At 37.5% G+C, this 7635-nt stretch overlaps 1 long non-coding RNA gene across 4 annotated transcripts in view; it reads right to left on the minus strand.

Moving 5' to 3' along the window:
* Window positions 1–5050: 5050 nt before the first annotated feature.
* The window catches only part of LOC123509932, a 4854-nt gene continuing 2269 nt past the window's right edge, over window positions 5051–7635 (minus strand). Inside the window, exons 2-4 of one of the 4 annotated variants that reach the window (XR_006676330.1) lie at window positions 7060–7635; window positions 5745–6033; window positions 5051–5497 (exon numbers count right to left, since the gene is read on the minus strand). The exon at window positions 7060–7635 is cut by the window's right edge and continues 845 nt beyond it. This is a non-coding gene — a long non-coding RNA (uncharacterized LOC123509932). Of the gene's footprint in view, window positions 5498–5744; window positions 6922–7029 lie in introns of those variants that run through there. The other 3 variants (XR_006676331.1, XR_006676329.1, XR_006676328.1) reach the window with 3 other exon arrangements.

Genomic DNA, 7635 nt, shown 5'->3' on the forward strand with positions numbered 1-7635 from the left:
GCAGATGGAATTTCAGTCAACAGTACAAGGTGTGTGTGTGTGTGTGTGTGTGTGTGTGTGTGTGTGTGTGTGTGTGTGTGTGTGTATTTACCTAATTGTATTTACCTAATTGTAACATACGGGAAAAGAGCTATGCTCGTGTTGTCCCGTCTCCATATCTATTAATGTCCAGCTTTTTCTTAAAATCATGAATATTCCTTGCGTTGACCACTTCCACGTCTAAACTATTCCATGCTTCCACCCTTCTATGAGGGAAGCTATATTTTTTCACATCTCTCCTATAAGTGGCCATTTTTAGTTTTTTCCCATGCCCTCTCGACATTCTTCCATTCCACATACACAGATCTTCCCTATCCATTTTTTCCATGCCAATCATCACTCTGTATATTGCTATCAGGTCTCCCTTTCTTCTGTTTTCCAGGGTTGGAAGTTGCATTCTTTTCAGTCTGTCTTCATAAGTCAAATCTCTTAAGTCAGGCACCATTTTCGTTGCAGCCCTCTGTACTTTCTCTAGTTTCCTTATGTGTTTCTTTAAGTTCGAGCCCACTGTATTGTTGCATATTCAAGCCTCGGTCTTATCATTGCAGTAATTATTTTCTTCATCATTTCTTCATCTAAATATACGAACGCCACTCTTATGTTCCTCAATAAGTTCAATACTTCTCCAATTATTTTGTTTATATGTCTCTCTGGCGATAGGTCATTGGTAATTGTCACCCCAAGGTCTTTTTCTTCATGACTGGTTTTATGTCTTCATTTCCTATCTTGTACATACTCCTGATTCTTCTTTCACTCTTGCCAAACTCTATTTTCTTGCATTTTGTCGTGTTGAACTCCATTTGCCATGTACAGCTCCATTTCCATATTCTGTCCAAGTCTTCCTGGAGTAGTTCGCAATCTTTGTCACATCTCACTTTTCTTAACAATTTTGCATCGCCTGCAAATAGGCTCACATAACTGGACACCCCATCCACCATGTCATTTATGTAGACCGCGAACATTACTGGTGCCAACACTGATCCCTGTGGAACTCCACTCTCCACCAATCCCCATTCTGATGGTCTGTCCTTAATTATTGTTCTCATTTCTCTTCCTACCAAAAGTCTTCCATCCATTTTAGTAAACTGCCATGCACTCCTCCTACCATTTCAAGTTTCCAGATCAGTCTCCGGTGTGGTACCTTATCAAAGGCCTTTTTTAAATCCAGATATATTCCATCAGCCCAACCATCTCTTTCCTGTATTACATCTATCACCCTCGAATAGTAACATATCAGGTTTGTCGTGCATGAACGCCTTTTCTAAAACCAAATTGACACTCACAAAGTATGTCATTTTTCTCCAAGAAGTCTGTCCATCTATTCTTCACCACCCTCTCACACATCTTAGCTACCACACTTGTAAGTGACACTGGTCTATAGTTCAATGGGTCTCTTGTTACCTGATTTATAGATTGGGACAATGTTAGCTCTTTTCCAGTCTTGGGGCACTACACCTTCCCTTAATGAGGCATCAATTACTTCACAAACTTTTTCTGCCAATTGCTCCCTGCATTCTCTTAAAATCCATCCTGATACCCCATCAGGTCCCACAGCTTTTCTCACTTCTAAACTCCCCATCATGTTCTTGATCTCCTCCACAGTTACTTGAAACTCCTTCATAATCCCTTTCTGTTCCATTACCAGTGGTTTGTCAAAAGCAGTCTCCTTTGTGAATACCTTCCGAAAGCATCCATTCATAGCCTCTGCCATTTCCTGGGATCTTCACTGCATACCCATTTACTTCTAAACTTTCAATACTTTCTATTTTTGATGTTGTTGTTCACATGTCTGTAAAAAGCCTTGGTTGGTCTTTACATTTATCAATTATATCCTTTTCTTGTTTCTTTCTTTCTTCTCTTCTAATCAACACATATTCATTTCTTGCTCTTTTGTAACTTTCCCACTGCTTAATCCGTCTTTTCCTTCTCCACCTCTTCCATGCATCCTCTTTTCTTGTTCTAGCCTTTTCACATCTATCGTTAAACCAGTCCTGCTTTCCAACTTCTCTATGTTGTCTTATTGGTACAAATTTTTCTCACCTTCTTTGTATATTTTTATAAATTCCTTCCACTTTTCATTTGCTCCTTAGCACTCTTGAATTTCATCCAATTTGTCTCTTGAAAGAATTTCTTTAGGTTTCCAAAATCTGTCTTGGCATAATTCCATCTTCCCACTTTATATTCTTCATTTCTTCTAGATTTCTCTTCGTCTATCACCTTGAACTCCAAAACTGCATGATCACTCTTGCTAAAGGGCACTCCACCCTCATCTCCTCAATGACCATTGGCTCTGTACTAAAGACCAAGTCCAGTCTTGACGATGCTCCCTCTCCTCCAAACCTAGTATCTTCTTTGACCCACTGAGTTAACACATTTTCCATTGCCAGTGTCAATAGTGTATTTCCCATGTTGTCTCTGATCCTTCCATTGACCAGTCCTCCCAACACACCTCTTTACAATTAAAATCTCCCATCATTATAGTTCGTTCACAGCCACCCAACATTTCTTCCAGACATGTTCCTGTATCACTTATCATTTCTTCATATTCCTGTACTGACCATGCATTTGTCTTAGGTGGTACGTACACCACTATGTAGTGCCTCTTTTTCCTTCATTAGTTTCTGCTCTGATCTTTAGCACTTCTGCCTTTCCCATACCTTTTTCACTTGATCCACCTTTATATCTTTTTAACCAGCAACATCACTCCTCCTCCCATCTTACCTACTCTATTTCTTTTCCAAACATTATATTTCCTTCTCCAACCATCATCAGGTCTTCTCCTCTCTCAGTTTTGTTTCAGTAAGACCCACAATATCTGGGTTCTTGTCCTCAAGTAATCGTTGAGTTCTAAAATCCCCGATATCACTCCATTTATGTTGGAATACATTACATTTCGCTCATATGTAAGTTTCTTTAGTCCTTTCTTGCTGTACTTTTCTGGGTTATGAACCACTTCCTCAGTCTCATATCCAAGATTCTCCAGAAAAACTCTTTCTTCTCCTCTTCTGTCCTCTCTTCATTTTTTTTCAAAGTGGGTGCACAACTTTGTGGGCAAGTGTGCCAGTCATTCCTTGATGTCAGTGTTTTTTATTTAGAGAAAAAAATTTGTGTAATTAGGTTTATATACATTTTTGAGTGGGAATGTTTAGACTGATTAAATAGCAAGTTTCTCAACTTTCTAAAGCTTTGCTGTTACTGTTCTGTGAAAGATTGCAGGGGCCATATTCTACAAACCATCATAGCTAATGACGTGATCATAGCAAGAAAAAATGGTATATTTTAGACAGGCTCTAACCTTGTGACTCATCATAAGTGCCAAGACAGGGTTCAACCACCACCTCTTGATAACATGGTGGGAGCTTGGCTGTATGTACGTACCATAGCATGATCCACGACAGTTTTTAATATTAATTAATGATAAATGCCTGTAATGATTCTTTGATGCAGTAATTTACCATTATAGATAACGGCCAAGAGGGGTACGATCACTTTCCCCAAACTCAAACAAACCTTGCCCCATGTGGCCTGCATGTGTCAGGCGTAATCTGTTTGTCATGTTTCTTTCGTTTGGATACACAGTCTAACTATTCCCAAAGCAATAACATGATGTCAAAATAATTTAGATTGTAGAAAATTATGTGAAGAAGCTATTTCTTTCAGTACATATATAAAGTTGACAAGTAATGAGCCTAAAGACCAACAGTGGAGTGATGGTCAGGTATTCAGCGAGACCTGAGGCTAACTGGTAGAATGTGGCCCCAGGATGATGGTCTGTGTTTTGTATATTTATGGTGACACTATAATGTTGCAAGGGACAACATACTGTTTGAGAGCGATGCCATTGTGAAATGCTTAAAAAATCATTTCACTGTGTGAGTTGATAGTTCCTCACAGACTTTTGCAATGAAAATGGTCTCAAAATACTTAGAACTTGTAATTACTAACAAGATTTGTGCAGTGAATATCCTTTCAAAATACTACTCATGTTCTTATATTCATTTTTATTATTATTATTATTAGACATGTATAGGTTGAATGAGGTAGACCTGTTCATACAGAGGTATGTGCAAGTGTCTAGCAACTTTCTTCATGAAAGTTGGAAATGTAAAAATTTTACAAATTCTGTTAATCTAAGTAAAAAATTTTGGTAGTTTTCTAAGTTGGAAATTGAAACAATTTTCAAAGTTGGAAATTGTGTAAATTTTCTAAATTGTACAAATTCTGCTATTCCATGTAAAAATTATTCTTGTACAAATTCTGCTATTCCACGTAAAAATTGTAAAAATTATTCTAAGTCGAAAATTTTGGTAGAGTTTAGTGAGACTAGTGTAAAAATGTGTTGGTTGAATAAATAAAAGGGAAGGAAGGGAGACTCTTCATTGTATTTTTAACCCAAATAAACATCTGCACTTTCTCCGGAGACTCTTTGAAGTATTTATGACTTAGTACAGTTTTTTGGGCAGTTTTGCAGGGATTTTTCAGCAATTTTTGCCATTTTTGGGGCAGTTTTGCAGTTTTTTGGGCAGTTTTGCAGGGATTTTTCAGCAATTTTTGCCATTTTTAGGGCAGTTTTGCAGGGATTTTTCAGAAATTTGTTTTTTTTTCAGCAGAAATGCAGCTGGAACCCCATTTTTAATTGCCATTTTGGGAAGCAATTGAGTGAATTTGTTGAGTAAGCATCCTCGGACGTTTTAATTTGTATGATTTATATAACCAATGGAAATTTAGTTTATTTGAAAAGCTTTTTTTTTTTTTTTTTTTTTTTTTTATACCATGACTCGAGGCGAGGTTTTAGGTTAAGGCTCCAGAGTATATGTTAAGTTAGGGAGGTCAGGCGCGTTTCGTAAGAATTAAAAAAAAAAAAAAGATCAAAAGCATCAATATCAGTTTCCTTAATCATGATTTATTATTAAGTACTACCACCAGTTCTGCGGGTACATCAGACATGAAAAATAATATTACACTTATGTGCATACATTCACATCAGATGGAAGGAATAACATTACAAGAGTGATTGGCAACATGTATTTGTTAGTTAGATTACACGAAACGAAGCAGTCTGTCCTCCCTCCCTGGATGGCACGCATGTGTTATCAAGGGTCCAATTCCTGTGGAAGGTTTAGCGAGGCAGCGTGTCCGCGCTCCCTGGATGTCACGCATGTGTTGTCAGGCAGGGTCCAATTCCTCCGTATAAGGTTCAGCGAGGCAGCGTGTCCGTGCTACCTGGATGGCACGCATGTGTTGTCAGGCAGGGTCCATTTCCTCCGTGGAAGGTTCAGCGAGGCAGCGTGTCCGCGCTACCTGGATGGCACGCATGTGTTTTCAGGCAGGGTCCAATTCCTCCGTGGAAGGTGCAGCGAGACAGTTGGCGTCTTCCAGTGCAAGAGCCAGTTTCCTGCCGCAGGTTGGGGGTTGTTTGGACACGCTGGTTTGGTTCTCCCGTCAGTAGTGGCAGGACCTGCAACAAATAATATTACCTTTACACTTTAATCATGAACAATCTTGTCCTCGAATGTAGGACATGTGATGTGGTGTGGTGTGGGTGCGCCCTGTTAAATGTATAGTGCATTCCATTTTACCCACCAATACGGAACAATGTAATAGTTATCTCCAAATCTCCCTTTCCTCATTCTATTCTGATTACAAGTTTTGCTTTTATCACGCTCGTTACATTACCTTTAACACAAAAACCAAACCATTCATACCTATGCCTCCAATGAAGGAGTTGAAACATCTTAGCCCCAACCTGTATGTGCAGGACCTCACGCCTCCGCGGTCTGCGTCCTCTTCTGAAGAGAGATAAATGGAGATAGACTGCTGTCACATGGACACAGATGAGGCGGAGCAGGATGCCAGGGCTACTCAGACGCTTGGGCGGATACAGGTCTACCTCCAGCGCGACTGTGGCTGACGAGTTTTTCTCGGGTGAAACGGATGTGGCTCCACCAAGTTAGTGGTGCGCAGGTGTAGGAACGCCACTGCCAGACTGACTGACTGACAAAAATGGTACATGATCATGCATAATCAAATCACTTACACATAAGGAAAAATGTTACGTTTAAAAATGTGTTACGTATGGTGAATAAAGTATGTCATAAGTATTGTTTCTTACATATAATAGATGTGATAATTGTGCAATATATATCTATAATGTAATTGAGCATAATTGAAAAACATGAAAAGATGATAATGTAAACAAAAAAAACAAGCAAACAAACACTCAACAATATCATAAATCACCTACATACCACAAGTTGAGGAGCTAATTCAACTTGGATAGAGCAGATAATGTATAACAGTAGAGGTGCTGCTAAAACAAAAAGTAATGAATAAATATAATTGACACTAGCAAAAAAATATGTAGGTAGGGAGAATGAGAAATTCTCAATGTTTGTGTAAATTTAGTAATTAAAAAGTAAAATGGGATGTGAAAAAAATGTGACTGCATGTGGAACCCCCCATTAAACACATGATATACCCTAGGGACCACGCCTGTGTGTTAAGGGCTGAGAACCATGAATATGTCTTCTGATAAATCAAGCAAATTTACAGTCAAAAGAAATATTACCTACATTACATTAATCCCTCCCCATGTGTCATCTGAGGACAGCACATAATATAATATAATGCAATATATACAACATAATATACTATAACATATAATATTACAAGAGATACACTTCGCACAACTGAAAAAATTGAGCAAGAGAATGTGTCTATCTTTCCCACTGAATTTCTGAATGGAAGAGTCACGTTGTAGAAGTTTAATAGCTGGAGATGCTACAGATATAAAAGATAATGTGACACTTGTAGTGGATGTAGTCACAGGAGTGAGTATTAGTGGTACAAGTCAGACATTGTGACAATTTGTTTATGATAAGATTTACCACTACGTAAAAACATTAAGAATATTATTATATATATATATATATATATATATATATATATATATATATATATATATATATATATATATATATATATAGTTACCGCTCCAAAGAAATTGTGTAGACCACGTACAGGTGTGCTGCGTGTGTACTCGTACGTAAACAGACGATAACTTGAGTCAGACAGGTTAAATAAGAACTTCTCAACATACAGGTCTGCTAAGCACTCTGAAAATTAATAATATTAGTACAAGAGTACTTCATAAGAACATAAGTGAATCAGGAAAAAATAAAATGAAATTATACTAAGTACACTTTTACAATAAATAATAATGATAATTTAAACTATAAAGTGATTAAAGTGCTGTACTAATTGCGTTAATATAATTGTAAATAAGAATGCGATGAAATAATTATAAAAACTTGGCAAGTAAATGATTATGGCAAGTGCATACTGGAAGAATACATGAATATAGGAGTTACCCTTAAAATTTGTATCAAAGAAAACTGCATGTCTGAGGAAAATCACGTGAAATAAATTTATGCACACATAAATAAAGAAATCACTGCATAAAATCCTAACACATCAAAACATGCACAATAGTGTAACAGCAAAGGCAACAACAAATGTGTACTCACTGAAAAAATGTGTGTACTTGCAGAAATAAATATTTGGTACCTCAACCACAATGATAAATATGGCGTCTGT

The sequence above is a fragment of the Portunus trituberculatus genome, chromosome 27, assembly GCF_017591435.1.
Source record: "Portunus trituberculatus isolate SZX2019 chromosome 27, ASM1759143v1, whole genome shotgun sequence".
Classification (NCBI taxonomy): domain Eukaryota; kingdom Metazoa; phylum Arthropoda; class Malacostraca; order Decapoda; family Portunidae; genus Portunus; species Portunus trituberculatus.